Raw genomic sequence first — 16812 nt, 5'->3', positions numbered from 1 at the left:
CAGGTCTGGCTTGAGGATTTTTGAGCCCCCCTGAACCTAATTCTATACTCCTCAGTGGAGAATCCAAAGCCCTCAATCAGGGTAGCCTTCATGAGGTCATAGGATTCTGCATCTTTTCCAGAGAGTGTGAGGAGTCTATCCCTACACTTTCCAGTGAACATTTCCCAAAGGAGAGCACCCCAGTGAGATCTGTTTACTTTTCTGGTTGCACAAGCCCTCTCAAAAGCTGTGAACCATTTGGTGATGTCATCACCATCTTCATATTTAGTTACAATCCCTTTTGGGATTTTCAACCTGTCAGGAGAATCTCTGACCCTATTTATGTTGCTGCCACCATTGATGGGACCTAGGCCCATCTCTTGTCTTTCCCTTTCTATGGCTAGGAGCTGTCTTTCTAAAGCCAATCTTTTGACCATCCTGGCTAACAGGATGTCATCTTCATTGAGGCTGCCCTCAATGCTTCCAGAGTTGCTGGACACTCCTGTGAGAGAAGCAGCATCTCTGACTATCACATTTGGAGTCAGGGTTTGAGAGACCCTGGGCTCCCTATCTAGGACTGGAGGTGGGAAATCCTCCATGTCACTAGGGTCCCCCTCTGTGAGGCCATCATCAGAGGGGTTGTTTTTAGCAAACTCTGCCAAAAGCTCCTGGAGCTGTACTTTGGTAGGGTTTGAACCAGTTTTAATCTTTTTGATTTTGCAGAGAGACCTTAACTCTGACATCCTAAGATGCAGGTAAGGGGTGAGGTTGAGTTCCATCACAATCTCTTCTGCATTAGACATTATGGGGGTTATTACAACTTTGGAGGAGGTGTTAATCCGTCCCAAAAGTGACGGTAAAGTGACGGATATACCACCAGCCGTATTACGAGTCCATTATATCCTATGGAACTCGTAATACGGCTGGTGGTATATCCGTCACTTTTGGGACGGATTAACACCTCCTCCAAAGTTGTAATAACCCCCTATGTTTCTAAAAGCTGGAATACTTTTTAAGAATCTAAAACTATCTCTAGAACTTAATTCAAACTTTTTCAAAACTTTTAAACTCTAAAAGAAATGCTCACAGGGACTAACACAAGGCCCTAGCAGGACTTTTAAAAATTTAGAAAAATAGCTCAAATTTCAAAAATCAGTTTCTAATGACAATTTTTGGAATTTAGTCGTGTGATCAGGTATTGACTGAGTAGTTCAGCAAATGCAAAGTCTTGTACCCCACCGCTGATCCACCACTGTAGGAAGTTGGCTCTGTATGTACTATTTCAAAGTAAGAAATAGCATGCACAGAGTCCAAGGGTTCCCCTTAGATGTAAGATAGTGGCAAAAAGAGATAATTCTAATGCTTTATTTTGTGGTAGTGTGGTCGAGCAGTAGGCTTATCAGAGGGTAGTGTTAAGCATTTGTTGTTCACACACAGGCAATAAATGGGGAACACACACTCAAAGACAATTCCAGGCCAATAGGTTTTTATATAGAAAAATATATTTTCTTAGTTTATTTTAAGAACCACAGGTTCAAGATTTACAAACAATACTTTAAATGAAAGGTATTTCACTTAGGAACTTTGAATTAGCAAAATAGCATATACAGTTTTCACACAAATGGCAATAAGCTATTTTAAAACTGGACACAAGGCAGTTTTCAACAGTTCCTGGGGGAGGTAAGTGTTTGTTAGTTTTGCAGGTAAGTAAACCACCTACAGGGTTCAAAGTTGGGTCCAAGGTAGCCCACCGTTGGGGGTTCAGAGCAACCCCAAAGTTACCACACCAGTAGCTCAGGGCTGGTCAGGTGCAGAGGTCAAAGTGTTGCCCAAAACGCATAGGCTTCAATGGAGAAAGGGGTGCCCCGGTTCCAGTCTGCCAGCAGGTAAGTACCATCGTCTTCGGAGGGCAGACCAGGGGGGTTTTGTAGGGCACCGGGGGGGACACAAGTCAGCACAAAAAGTACACCCTCAGCGGCACGGGGGCGGCCGGGTGCAGTGTGCAAACAGGCGTCGGGTTTGCAATGTAGTTCAAAGGGAGACCTAGGGTTCTCTTCAGCGATGCAGGCAGGCGGGGGGGGGGGCTCCTCGGGGTAGCCACCACCTGGGCAAGGGAGAGGGCCACCTGGGGGTCGCTCCTGCACTGGAGGTCGGATCCTTCAGGTCCTGGGGGCTGCGGGTGCAATGTCCTTACCAGGCGTTCTTAGAAGCAGGCAGTCGCGGTGAGGGGGAGCCTCTGGATTCCCTCTGCAGGCGTCGCTGTTGGGGCTCAGGGGGGTCAACTCTGGCTACTCACAGGCTTGCAGTCGCTGGGGAGTCCTCCCTGTAGTGTTGGTTCTCCACAAGTCGAGCCGGGGGCGTCGGGTGCAGAGTGCCAAGTCTCATGCTTCCGGCGGGAAACGTGTGTTCTTTCAAAGTTGCTTCTTTGTTGCAAAGATGCTCCTTCCTTGCAGCAGAGCCGCTGTCCTCGGGAGTTCTTGGTCCTTTTAGATGCAGGGTAGTCCTCTGAGGCTTCAGAGGCCGCTGGACCCTGTGGAACGCGTCGCTGTAGCAGTTCTTTTGAAGTGGGGAGACAGGCCGGTAGAGCTGGGGCCAAAGCAGTCAGTGTCTCCGTCTTCTCTGCAGTTTTTTCAGCTCAGCAGTCCTTCTTCGTCTTAGGTTGCAGGAATCTATCTTGCTTGGTTCGGGGGGGGCCCTAAATACTCAATTTAGGGGTGTGTTTAGGTCTGGGGGTTAGTAGCCAATGGCTACTAGCCCTGAGGGTGGCTACACCCTCTTTGTGCCTCCTTCCTGAGGGGAGGGGGGGGCACATCCCTAATCCTATTGGGGGAACCCTCCATCTGCAAGATGTAGGATTTCTAAAAGTCAGAGTCACCTCAGCTCAGGACACCTTAGGGGCTGTCCTGACTGGCCAGTGACTCCTCCTTGTTTTTCTCATTATCTCCTCCGGCCTTGCCGCCAAAAGTGGGCCCGTGGCCGGAGGGGGCGGGCAACTCCACTAGCTGGAGTGCCCTGGGGTGCTGTAACAAAGGGGGTGAGCCTTTGAGGCTCACCGCCAGGTGTTACAGTTCCTGCAGGGGGTGGTGAGAAGCACCTCCACCCAGTACAGGCTTTGTTACTAGCCACAGAGTGACAAAGGCACTCTCCCCATGTGGCCAGCAACATATCTGGTGTGTGGCAGGCTGCTAAAACTAGTCAGACCACACTGGAAGTCGGGTATGGTTTCAGGGGTCATCTCTAAGATGCCCTCTGGGGTGTATTTTACAATAAAATGTACACTGGCATCAGTGTGCATTTATTGTGCTGAGAAGTTTGATACCAAACTTCCCAGTTTTCAGTGTAGCCATTATGGTGCTGTGGAGTTCGTACATGACAGACTCCCAGACCATATACTCTTATGGCTACCCTGCACTTACAATGTCTAAGGTTTTGCTAAGAAACACTGAAGGGGCAGAGTGCTCATGCACTTATGCCCTCACCTATGGTATAGTGCACCCTGCCTTAGGGCTGTAAGGCCTGCTAGAGGGGTGACTTATCTATACCTATAGGCAGTGTGAGGTTGGCATGGCACCCTGAGGGGAGTGCCATGTCGACTTAGTCATTTTATCCCCACCAGCACACACAAGTTGGCAAGCAGTGTGTCTGTGCTGAGTGAGGGGTCTCCAGGGTGGCATAAGACATGCTGCAGCCCTTAGAGACCTTCCCTGGCATCAGGGCCCTTGGTACCAGGGGTACCAGTTACAAGGGACTTACCTGGATGCCAGGGTGTGCCAATTGTGGAAACAAAGGTACAGGTTAGGGAAAGAACACTGGTGCTGGGGCCTGGTTAGCAGGCCTCAGCACACTTTCAAATCATAACTTGGCATCAGCAAAGGCAAAAAGTCAGGGGGTAACCATGCCAAGGAGGCATTTCCTTACAACGAGTCTGTGGTTTTTCCTACAAATGTTCAATATTCACAAATAATACACACAAAATCGCAAATTTTCACGAATATCGTACAGGGTGACGCAAAATTATTTTCAACACATAATATGCACCTTTAACACACCTATATCACTCCCCTGGGGTCAGGGTACCTTCAACCTGACCCATTATACCACTTTCAATTTGGATTTTCACCCCCCAGGGACTATGTCCCGTGAAATAAAATAGAAGCTGCAACTTTGTAGTCAGGTTGTGGTCAGCCATGCACGTATTCGTGCAAAATTTACAAATTTTGTGAATTCTTCGCAGCAAGAGAAATACAAATGTATTTTCCCTTCAAAATCTCAAAAACACCTGAACAGATTCACACCAAATAAGTGAAAGCTTAATCTGCATACCGACAGCTAACTTTCTGCCAAATTTGATGTAATTCTGTCCAGTGGTTCGGCCTTTAGTCGTGTCTAAAGAATCTTATGGAAATTAACATGGGAAACGCAACCTTTTTTAGCCCCCTTTTTCCTCTGCCCTGCTTGATGGATCTCCCCAAAGCTTTCCATGCGCAACAAGAATCACCACTACACTTTTTGGGGGGGAAAATTTCATGAAGGTTCCTCAAACGGTGCCAAAGATATAAACAAGTAAAAAATGCTTTTCCTATGGAAACATGGTCCTAACTATAACTACCTAGTGGTGACTCCCACTAGGTAATATATAGTGCAACATTCATTTCATCAGGGTTTGTCAGTATGGCTAATACCAGTATCAAAAGCTGAGTTTATTAAGCCAGTTTGTGAGATTCCATGTAATAAAATATCTGCCACAGCCTTTAGCAAAGTATAATGACAAGCCATCCTTAATTAATTTTTGGTTTTCACATAACATATGATTTTACCATACTTATTCATACGATACAGATCAAACCTTTGGGATTTGGCATAGCATTTCTCAATGAACCAATCGGGCATATAGCCTTTAAAATTGGCTTGTAAGAAACGCAGGCATACTGTATTGAGCATGAGCTTTTCCATAAGGAAACCTTCCAATTATAACTGTGTACAAAATTACAGTTGGTAAACCAATTTACCACCACTCATACTGCTGCCTCATACGAATTGTAACAGTGCAAGCCTTCTACCTCCTGGGTTTGCAAGAGGCTGTTAATCATTGTCTACTAATATAAATTGTGAGATTCTGTGTAATATCTGTTTTGTAACACGTGGAGTAACAGTCCACCACGAAAGGCCTATTGACTTTAAAATAGTTTTCACATAAATGTTAGTCCTAGATTTTTCATAACTTTTCATAATAAACCAATCATACATATTGAAGTTGAGCATACCTTTTCAGAATGAGCTATTGAGGCATACAGGCTTTATAATTGGCTTTTCATTACAAGATTGGGATTACTGTGTTGCGCTTAAGCTTTTACACAAGGCAACTATAAGGCATACTGTCATAAAACTGCAAATGTATACATGATTAGATTTGACAAAACATTATACAATTTCTCCTGAGAAGGGTTAACAAGGATTATCGGAGTGCAAATATTCTACCCACTGGGATTGTCAAGGGGTGACCAGCACAAAACCCTTTGCATACAACAGAAATCTGTGAGGCTCCATGCACACAATGCCTGCCTAAAGGCTTTAACAAAGAATGATAACAATCCACTTTTCACAGTAAATAGGTGAGGAATAGCTGTTTTTCATAATTTTCAAAATAAACAGATTATACTTCAGGTAACTGACAAAACTTGTCTCATGACCCCATCAGACCTATAGCCTTATCATTGGCTTGTCATTATAAACAACTCTGGCCTACTGAACTGAGTGTCAGCTTTCTGAAAAGGCAACCATCAGGCATCCGGTTACAAATTTGCAAATATAGAAAATGAAAGTTAGGACAACAAAACTTGATCCCATTTAAGAGGCCCAGACAAGGGTTAGCACACTGCAAATGCTCTACTCCCAGGGTTTGTCAGAAAGGGTAACCGAACCTCTTGCTTTTCTTAGTAGGTATGTCATGTTTACTGCTTTTGTTATAACTTCATAATAAACAAATCAGACCTAGGACCTCTGTCATACACCCAGTGAACCCAGTTTGGGCTGTAGCTTTTTCATTGGCTTGCCATTGTAACTCGGGCTATTGTATTGACTGTAAACTGTCCCACAAAGTAAACTTCAGGTATGCAGTCATAAAACAGCAAATATGTACAATGTTACAGTTGGCAAGACTGTTTACAACTACCCCTCAGAGGGACTAACAATGATTTTTAAAGTGCAAATCTTCTAGCAACAGGGTCACGGTTTAATACACAGTACCTGCCTAAAGCCTTTAAAATTGTCTAATAAAAACCTACAATTAAAGAACTATATGTGTTGATAACATGTTTACACAGGTTCAGCCTACAGCTGTTGTTGCAACTTATATCAAAAAGGTTAGATGTATAGCATGTGACAAAACTTTCTCTAAATATCGAATCTTTAATTTAAAACAGTGCTGTCATCATAACCAAAGAACACCCACTGGTATACATACATTTCCCACTAAACAACTGTCAAGCATACAATCCTAACATTACAAATATTCACAAACTTACAAGCTAATACTTGGCAAAAAATATATAAACTCACCTAAGGCGAGTTGACAAGAATTTTGAAACCCACAAGGCCTTTCAGCACCAAAACCATTTCCAATTAAAGTTTTGTGTGAGATTCCAGCTCGCTCACTGTAGTAACAATCGACCCTTAAATGGCTACTGGTTGTAAAATATGATTTTCACAATAAACATGTCAGGCATACTATTTTTTTCGTAACTTTTCATTATTAGCGAATTAAGGGCCATATGTACAAACACATTACCCATTGACACAGAATGGGAAAAACCCTTTGCTACATCTGGCCCTAAGTCTGTTGCCTTGATACAGTACTGCTAATAAGCATACGTTTTTCAAAAGATAAAAAGCACAGTCCACGCCCTCTGCCAAATCAAATGCTGTACTCAAGTGAAGGGACACCTGAGTGGAGCAAAGGCCCTCATCTCAATAGTGCTTTTTGAGGCTCTTTTCCGGTTGATCAGAGAAGGCCTGACCTAAAAATTACGTATACGCTTTCGCCAAAATGTAACTATTAGGAACTACTGCCACCGTGTGGCATGACCGTTAGCACATTTATATATTCCTTAAAAACACATTTAAGTTTTAATTTTATGGTTGTGTGATCTTAAGAAACCTAATAAAGAATCTTTGAGAAGTTAATTAGTGGCATAGGCACTGTGTATACTGCTCGTCTATAGGGCGGCGCTTCCACTGGCATGTTTGGAATTCTTACGAAGATGCCTATTTTCTCAAAAGAATGCTACCTTCATAGTCCAAACTGAGAAAAATAAACTGGAATATCAACATATATCTGAGTGTCTGAAAAAATGGGAGCCATTCATTTTTTTTCTTGTTTATTTGTTTGAAGTTTGAGGCAACGCGTAACCGTCGTTGGGCGTCTTAACACTTCAAAAATTAATACAAAAGAACAGTAAAATCAAAGAGTAAACATACAGTGAGTCACAGTGAACCACATTAACAGTCAGTATTAAAACGAGAAAAATAAGTCTGAAATGTATACAGTGTGTACAAAAACGGAAATATACATACTATACGTGTAATTATCATGAGCATTGTCTTAAGACTGAACATAGAGCTCCTAAAAGGACAAATCGGAACCAGGAACCAGTAGCGCTACATGCAGATCTTTGTGTCGAAATATAAGAAGATACCCAAAATGGGACCTCGGTAGAAACTCCGAGATGAAGAAAGAATGGTATTTAGAAGTGACACAGCAACAGGTGCTGTGGAACTCACCAAATCCCGTGGAGAGCAAGTCCAAACAAAGGAAGGATATTGGGATTTTATTTATACTGTTTTTTTTATCAGTGCCTATTTGAAATCTGATGTTTACAAAATAAAGAGATATTTTTCAGTCAGTTATTGAATTATGGGTGCGATGTATGAGATGGTGATGTATCCTCAAAGCCTCTGGTGCAGAAAATGACAGCTGTGCAAAGTAACCATAGTAATAATGTATCCAGTGGGCATAGCGAGTCACAGATGAATGTGCGCCGTGCAAAGGCCACATTGTGACTTGCACAGAATAGGACCATAAAAGGGGCACGCCCACCTTCTTGCAGATAAATAGCGTAGGTATCAATTTTTTGGAAGCTCTCTATTAAGGGATGTTTCCACGTTGTGAATGTGAGCACTTGAGGGAAGAGACATTGGTCCCCACTCCTGACCCTTTGCAGCCCTTATCCCATTAATGGTCGAGGGAGTACAGACAATTTGGGGTTAGCCACCGTAAAACCCACCATATTTAGAGTGGGCAGTTTGATGCCTTGTTTTTTACTGTCCATCATAGGAGGAAACTGCAATCGTGTCGGGCCATTTTGTTTTTCTTTTCAACATCAAACTCCCTCTTTGGAAGTTTGTTTTCGAAAAAGAAAACACTTTAAAAGCATGGTGTACGCGTCCATCACCATTGACGGATGCACACCATACTTTTGAATGGATTTCCACCATAACAGCATTTCATACAAACCCAGAGAGTTCAAAGCAGGGCCCGCTGTGTGCTCTAACTTTGGTGGACGAAGTAAAGCCAGGGTGACAGACGTAAAGTACTGTGCCACCCTGACTGCTTTAACTCCGTCTGCCAAAATCTAGCCAGGCCCTTAATATGATGTAGACAATCAGTAATCAATTTCACAAAAAATATGACTGCTCAATATAGTTATTTTACTGAAACAACAAAAGTGCAAATCTTATAAATGTGCCAGTTATTTTACATCACACCGATAAGTTATGGGTTTAAATACATTTACTTTAATTGCATTTGTATTATTTCTTTCATTATGAATAGTAAATAAATACTTAAAAGTGAGGTTCACAGCATTGCCCTTTATGACAGAATCAAACGCTTAAATACATATTTACATTTTGAATGCTATTTTCCTGTTATGACTAAGCTAAGGAAGGCTACAAAACCTTTTCATGATCTCTCACTTCTGCAGTTGGCAGGACAGGCACCGACTAATGCAACATGCTACACGGGCAGAGAAGGATTCTAAAGCTGTTTTGTCCAGCAGAATGGCACCCAGTGTTTACAGGTTTTGTTTTTGCTAATTACCCTTTCAAAAACCGAATATAGGGTGTAATGTACAAAGCCCTTTTGTAGTCTCTATCGCCGCGATTCGAAAATCACAGGGTTTGCAATGACAAACAAGTCAGGAACGTATCCCCGAATCGTAAAAGGACTTTTGCAATCTTTTCCTTATCACAAAAAAGAGGGGGCATGAAAGGGTGCCCTCTTCCTATTTCCAGTCGCAAAGGAATGTATCAATTGTGATTGTAAACCACTGATGGGTTAATAACTGATTGGCAAAAGGGAAAGGGTCCCTGTAGGACATCTCCCCCTTTGGGAATCATGTTGGCAGCCTTAGAGGAGTAGCACATGACAGAGGACCACAGCCTTCTCTCCCTGAAGTTTTCCAAAATAGAAAACTTTAAAAAAGCACCAGTTTGTGAGGATTAGGGTGTACTTTATGGTATGGCTGGGAAGCCCTACTGTGCAGTACACTCACAAATACCATCTTGGGCCAACTCAAGTATGTATACTTAACCTTAGCTCAACCCTGGGTAGCTGTGGCTTCAAGCAGTAAGGCTTAGCAAAGGACCAATATCTAAGGCATTTAACCGCACCAAATAACAGAAAAAGAAAGTCACACAACAAGAAAGAAAGAAGACACCAGTTTATATAACAATAGAGCAGATGTTTATACATCTTTAGGGACTTTGATCATCAAAATCTTCCAGAGGGTTCTGGAGATGCAGATTTGAGAAATAACTTTTATATCAACCGCAAACAAAACATTGGCAACAAAAAGTTTGGAAGCTTTTGAAAAGATTGTAAAAGTTAGTTCAACAACTCCGAACCCAGATGGGAAACGAAGTCCGGTAGGACAGAGGTCTTGGGGATCAGAAAGGATACTCTGGACAGTTACCTGGCCACCCGAGTGTTCTGAGAGCAAGATCCAAACTTTACATGATGACTGCCATAGATGACAATGGAGTCGTCCTGATGCTGAGGGATACTGGCTCAAAGATGTTCATGAATGCTCCTGATGCTGTGCAGTCGATGGGAAGAAGTCTGGTCGAGTCCATGGCCCACAGGTGAGCGGGGCGACTATGTCTCTGGATATCACGGTCCCACAAAGTCCTCTTTGTAGACTTCCGAGTGCTGCCGTTGCAGACCTTGCGATTTTGCTACACAGCAGTACCTGTGCAAATCTTTGGCTGGTGCCCCTATCAGTTGACAAATCCAGTCACAACCAACATCCATGGGTCCAGCAGACATGGGTGCGCCTTTTGGCAACTGTCTCCTGAAGTGCCTGGTGTCTGGTAGCGGCAAAACCTCTCCATTGTGGCTACCAGAGATGCAGCTAGGGCTCTTTCAGCTTTAGTATCCCCAGTGCCAATTTGGAGGTCAGTCAGCTGACCCTTGGAGTCTCTGCTTCAGACTGGAGCCAGGAATCAGCTTTCCCCCCAAGCCAGGAATGCAGATCAGGTTCCAAAGTGCAGCAGGTGCAGTCGCTCCCGTGTTGCAGCCTCTCTTTGTGCGCTTCCAATGGGTGCAAAGTGGTCTTCTCGTTCTCTTTCCAAGTCCAGTGAGTAGCGTGGGTCATCATTCCAGGGGTGCCAGATTTATCTGTGGAAAGTGCCCTAAGGGGACCACACAGTCACTAGCCATTGAGTTTTGGCTACCTGACAGCAACACACCCACATTAAACCCGGTTTGGGGGCGAGTTTCCCCTCTCTGGCCCTGTCACCATGCTGTCTACAGGAAAAAAAGGCATCCTGCTCAGAGGTGTTGGGCCAGGTGGCCCATTAAATGTGGCTTCCCCTTTTAAACACGTTTCTGGGCTAACACCGAGTGGCCACACTGGCAAAGGTGACAACTCCCTGCTTCAGGACTGCCTTTGCTCCTGGTCCTCGGAGTTGTTCACATGTCTCTCCAGGCGGTCAGTGTGTGTATGCGTTTGTGAGGCTACTAAATGAGCAGAGCACAGAGTGGCAACACTCTAAAGGTTGCCTATCTTTAATTTTGGCATTAATTTCGACTTGGGCATCAGGTTGCATTTAATGCCATGATGAATTTGATAACTCACTTGACCCAGTTCGGAGTCCCAGTCAAAAATCAGCCGGGTTGGGATGTCACCCGGTAACTCTGTATTACCCAACTGAGCTACCAACTGTACCTGCAAAATGACAATTTGGAAGTGCTGCTGCTAAGCTGCCATTGGACAAGATAGGCCTTCTTTAGGAGGGATTGCATATAAAGTTAAGCGATAGGGTGGCTTTGTCATTGGTTTGAAAGGCAAAGTTGAACTGGCAGTGAAAACACTGCCCTTCCAGTCTTCAGTGACACTGGGAGCCATTTGTAACTTGTCACACAAAGGGTGGCACAAACAGTGCTGCACCCCTGAGTTCTGCCTTAGATGCCCTGGCTTACCCTGGGCACCATATATTAGCGACTTATATGTAAGCCAGGCCTTGCCAATTTGTATGTATCCAATTCAACACGGAATTTGTATAGGGTTAAAACACTGCCACTAAGGGCTGGTTATCAGGCCGCAGTGCACTCTCAGAGTCTAAAAACCAGCATCATCAGTCAAAAAATATGGGTGTGAATAGGCAAAAAGAAGCATTTCCTTACAGTTCCTCTAAGAAAAATGTACAGCTTAAAAAGTTCTGTTTTGTAGAGCAAATGACTGTATGACTGCAGCCAATCACAGGGGTTCACATGTTATGAAATGCCTCATAAATATTAATGAGGCATATTATTTTCCGATCCCTATGAGATTTGGTATTTTGTGAACTGGCTTATTAGTTTAAAGTTATATTTGCAAAATCCTAATCCATTCTTAAAAAGCGCCCAATTTTTATGAATGAATTAATAATTCTTTAAGCCCATAGACACATACATAAGATTTACAGTCACAAAATGGGAAAAATATTGCATGTGATTCATAAAGAAACATTAGGTTTGAATAAAAAGTGAACATTTGATAGCTGCAACAGCAGTGCACTTTTTTTTTCATTTATGCAATATAAGCATGCTTATCTTTCCACGGCGATGGGCCCTTTGCCACACCGCTGATGTCACTGTGAGGAAAAAGGAGCATTGGGCTTTGGCATCTTCTTATGATGGCTGGCAGTTAGGTGGTCACACATCATATGCAAGATACATTCTGAATTCCTATCCCATTCAGGATTGTTTATCCTGCTTACCCAGTCCGTGGCGCAGACATAGGTTTGACTCACGTTTGCTCTTAGCCAATGGAGTCTTTTACACCAAAGGGCATACGTTTTGGTGAACTGGTGATAACGTTTGTACAGTCCTTCACCAATGACCAGATCATGTATTTTTAAGGGGGGCATTTGAGATTTTGATCTCTGCATTCCTCTCATCTTTTCCCCGCCACTTAACAATGATGCATTGATTACCCTTCTTCTTCCACAATAGAGTTTTTTCACCCCTGTTCTGATTTGTCACTCAAAAGATCAGTGTCATGTCTGGCCTTTACATTTGCATTAACCTGCTGCAGAAAGTTGAGATGTGCAATAGACTAAAGTCTTGTGAGGGTTCTTTAACCTTGGGCTCAGTGCTTCTTCCAGGATACCCAACAGCACCTTTGTGGACCCGAGGAATAGAAAATTGGTGTCCAGTAAATAGTGCCAGTATTATCTGGCTTAATCTCGGCCTTACCATTGATCAAAACTGTTTTATTAAGGCCATCATCTCCGTATTGTCCCTCACCCTCTCTAGTTCTGCCCTCAGAGTGGTCATTTTTGTTGAAATTCGATTATTGACAATACGTGATTACAAGACATTTCTGGGGATTCTGACTTTTGGGGGGAAACTGAGGTTGCAAACCAAGCTGGACTACTCAGCGAGGAAAATGTTTTCGCTTGTAGGATAGAATAAGGGGCGTCGCTCCTTCTTCCCGGCCTTTTAAAGCCGATCACAGTAGAATTTAATTTATTAATGAGATAATAGTTTCAAAAGATTCCTGACTGGGCCAGGGCAGAGAGGAAAAATAAACAAACTGGCGTGGGCTCAAGTATCGAGTCTGGAATATGGCTGTAAATGTCAATGAATGCCTCACACTGATCAAACACTAGCTGCAGTGAGTCAGTAACTTAGAGGATTCCCGTTTACCGGTTGAAACAGCCTGCTGGCTGCCACATCCTCATAATATATAACAAGAGCAAGACCACTGACACTGCAACCAAGTTCACCACCCCTACGACCAGAAGCCCCAAACCATCATCTCTTCTGGCCTTGAAACAGAAATTCCAGGAACAATCCGTGCTGGGGGTTACAGAGGTTTGGGGCTGCAGAGATGCTGGGCCGTGGGGAATAATCAAGGCCAAGGCGGCGACCCACATAACGCCAGCATCCTCATTGCTGCGAAGCCGCATCACGTGTGCGCACCTGTAGCAGTGTGCGTTCTCCCACGTGTCTCCGCCTCAGTCTGTAGGAGTGCACCCACTGCGTGCACATTCTGTGAGGTAGGTTGGCGCTCTAGTGCTGCTATTCACAGAGTAGCTGGCTGGCCTAGCAAAGGCTTTGTGCTTCTCCTGCAGCACGAGTTTAGGTCAGCAGGCAGACACACTGCTCTCTTTTCTCAGCCCTGGAATGGGAGACCAGTTTTCAGTGTTTGCCCAAGCTGGGCCATGGTCTAATTGAAGTGTGGCAGTCACCCCTGCCCCTACCTAGCACAACACCTGAATGTTCTCTCCCACCTCCGCCTTTACTTTGGCTGACCTCAGTGGAATTATTCCTTTGCTGTAGTTGCTGCGTGTGATTTTGCCCACATCACATTTTCACACTTAAAGCACCGCTTTTCCAGTGCCTGACTCCTAAAAATAGGCTGCGGGCATGTCAATATGGGCAGTAGACATAGACGGGCCATTATGCTTTGAGCATGATGTACTCCTGCCTTTTGTTTCAAAACATTTCATTCACCTCACACCTTCAGGAAGAGAAATACAGGTGCTTAAACTCCTGTATGTGATTATTGCAAGTTATACAATGGATAGATAGAAGCTCTATCACTGGTTCCGGAGAAGAGAAAACAGAAAAGGAAGAGAAAGATAAACAAACAGTGATTCTGGAGAAAGCAGGAGTGAAAAAGAACCTGCCACAGTGAGATGGAGAGACAGGAAGTGTAGGGTGGAGAAAGGAGGAGGCCGGAGATGGAATCAAGCTTAAGAAAATGTTTGGGCCGCTGTAATTATTTTTTTCTAATTAAGTAGTGGTTTCGTGGGGAAACTGTTAAATCTGAGGAAACTCTGGTGTCATAATGTTTTTTTTTAACCATTCTGGCCTTAGGGTAAGGAACTTGCACCTAAGAATTCTCCTCTGCTTTGAAATCTTTCCTCGACAAACTGTATAATTTTCCTTCAATGCCCTGGCATGTCTGAACACATGTTTGCAAACAATAAATGTTGCCACTATTTTTAGTGTTGCGCTACCCCCTAGTGGTTAGTCAGAGAAATGCAAGAGGGTATATTCTTACCAGTGCCAGGTCAACTCATTGAGTTTTCTTTAGTATTTCCATATTTTTTTCAATTTTCCAAATTCCACTTATCCGGGTTTCAGAGCGCTGTGCAATGGTTTGAAGCAATAGACTTTTTGAGATTTGTGGTGACGCAATTATACAACTGAGAGAATTAGAGGGGTAATATTGGAATACAGGGAATTATTATAGTTTAAGTAGGGCATTGTATAAATGTAATAATAACAGCAGTAGAATGCACCCTCGGTGAAACAGTTCCAGAAGGTTGTACAAAGCATTTGCAAATATGAGTACTAGAAGCATTTAGCAAAACCATTTGAGTGCTGTAAAAGAGCATTTGCAGTTACAGCAATCCTGAAATATGTCTACTAGGCTGAACCGAGTGTACTCAAATGGTAAACAAAAAGTGTCTGACAGTAGATAATGTTAGAAATGGGGTTTCTGGTTGGCAAAGATATGCGCCTAAGCCAGGCAGAACCCACCCACTCTAGTCAGGGTGGGGAGTTACACACTCAAGATAACCCCTGCTCACCCCCTTGGTAGCTTGGCAGGAGCAGTCAGGCCTATCCCAGAGGCAATATGTAAAGCGATTGCACAACTCACACACCACGCGTGATGCAATAAATACACCACAAGAGAAACACAACACCAAGTTATATAAAAATAAACTGTATTGTACACATCCTTAGATTAAACACACGTCAGTAATACCCTGCTACACAAGTAGTTGTCAGAACAGTACACAGGTTACTAGTACTCTGCAGAAGTAAGCAGTAGTCATAATAAAACACACAGGTCAGATAGACATATAGATTACTGGTTGTCCTGTCACATAAGAAATAGTCAGGTTGTCATTATTACCAACAGTGCACTAAGCAACAGAAAAATATCCTTATGAATGCCCAAGCATCATCAAGTGTGCACAATAAGTGAAACATTCCTGTGGGGCATAGACCATGTGACAATGCACCCTACATGAGGGAAACATTAGAGTGAAAAAGCAATTACGGCCAGAACCACCCACAACCCCGTCGATATGAGAGCCTCGTGCTCCTGCACGTCTTCTAAGGAGAATACAGTGACTGTGGCACAGTCCGGTCCCACAGGAACTCTTACGCTTCTGCTACCATACTTACTTTCCACTGCCTCGCTGCCCGCGATTGCATAGGGCAGCGGTAGGAACCTGGCTGATGGGATCCGGCCGGGCACACCCCTTCTGGGCACAGATCACCATCAGACCGCTTCGTGGACTGAGGCAGCTCCTTCGCACTGTGTCTCTATGATTCCCAGGGGCCGGCCTCCAGACCTCAAGCCTCAGGTTCTAAGGGCGCGGTGCCCCACGCTCCCGCTCAGCTGGTAGGACTGCTTACTTGCCTCAGCTGACGGGATTCCCCCAGCTGCCCTTGTTGTAAGATGTATGTCCAGGGCCCTCCAGGGCCTCCCGGACAGCCTGGCGTGGTCCTCCTGTCCCGCTCCTCCTTTAGGCAGAGGTGCCCGAACCCAGCGTGGTGCACAAGTGTGTCTTCTCGGTTGTCCCTGGCTGCTGCAGTGATTTCCCCTAAAGGGGATGCCTGCCCGTGCCCCGGGGGTACTCCTGACAGCGCTCCTCACTCCGGGGCACTAGTCAGAGTACGTTGATCTGCGCTCGCCCGAGCCTACCAAGCGATTCCTTATTCCCCTAGAGCCAGGGAGGCGAGGGGGGCAGCAAAAACGACAAGAGCAAGAGGCGCTTCTCGCACAGGGGCAATTGTAAATTCAGCACCCTTTTCAGGGCTTTCAGAAAGGAGATTGCAGGGGAAACAGGTGCCACAGCACCCAGCCCCTGGAGACAGAAAGGAGGGAACACAGGGCTGCAAGGCCCAATAAACAGGCCAGCACAAGGGTTGCAGACAGTGGTGATTCCTCCTAGTGGCCCAGCAGGCCACAGGTCAGCACAACAGCAGCAGTCCAAAGTGGTTCCTGGTGAGTCCCTCTAGCAGCATTCTATGTCTGTCAGTAGTCCATTAATGTCTAAAAATGTTGGGGAAAGCCCCCTGTACTTATACTCATTTTGCGCAGTGTCCACAAAAGGGGGAGAATGGGAGTCAACCAGTTCCAACTGGCTCTAGGAGTGTTCCCTCTCTCCTCCAGCACTGGCTCCAGACATCATTGGGGGGTAAATGAGCGCTTTGTGTGAGGCCAGGGCACAGCCTTTACTGATACAGGTGTGCCCCGCCTCTCATTTTCTCAAGAACATTCAGTATGCAGATGCACCTCTGTGACCCCTCCATCCTCCATATGT

At 44.6% G+C, this 16812-nt stretch overlaps 1 protein-coding gene across 5 annotated transcripts in view; it reads left to right on the top strand.

Annotated features, from left to right (window-relative positions):
* Positions 1 to 16812, top strand: part of RASGRP2 (RAS guanyl releasing protein 2) — a 232704-nt gene that overhangs the window by 192938 nt on the left and 22954 nt on the right. The window lies entirely within an intron of this gene.

The sequence above is a fragment of the Pleurodeles waltl genome, chromosome 9 (assembly GCF_031143425.1).
Source record: "Pleurodeles waltl isolate 20211129_DDA chromosome 9, aPleWal1.hap1.20221129, whole genome shotgun sequence".
Taxonomy (NCBI): Eukaryota; Metazoa; Chordata; class Amphibia; order Caudata; family Salamandridae; genus Pleurodeles; species Pleurodeles waltl.
This window is presented reverse-complemented; position numbering and strand designations above follow the sequence as displayed.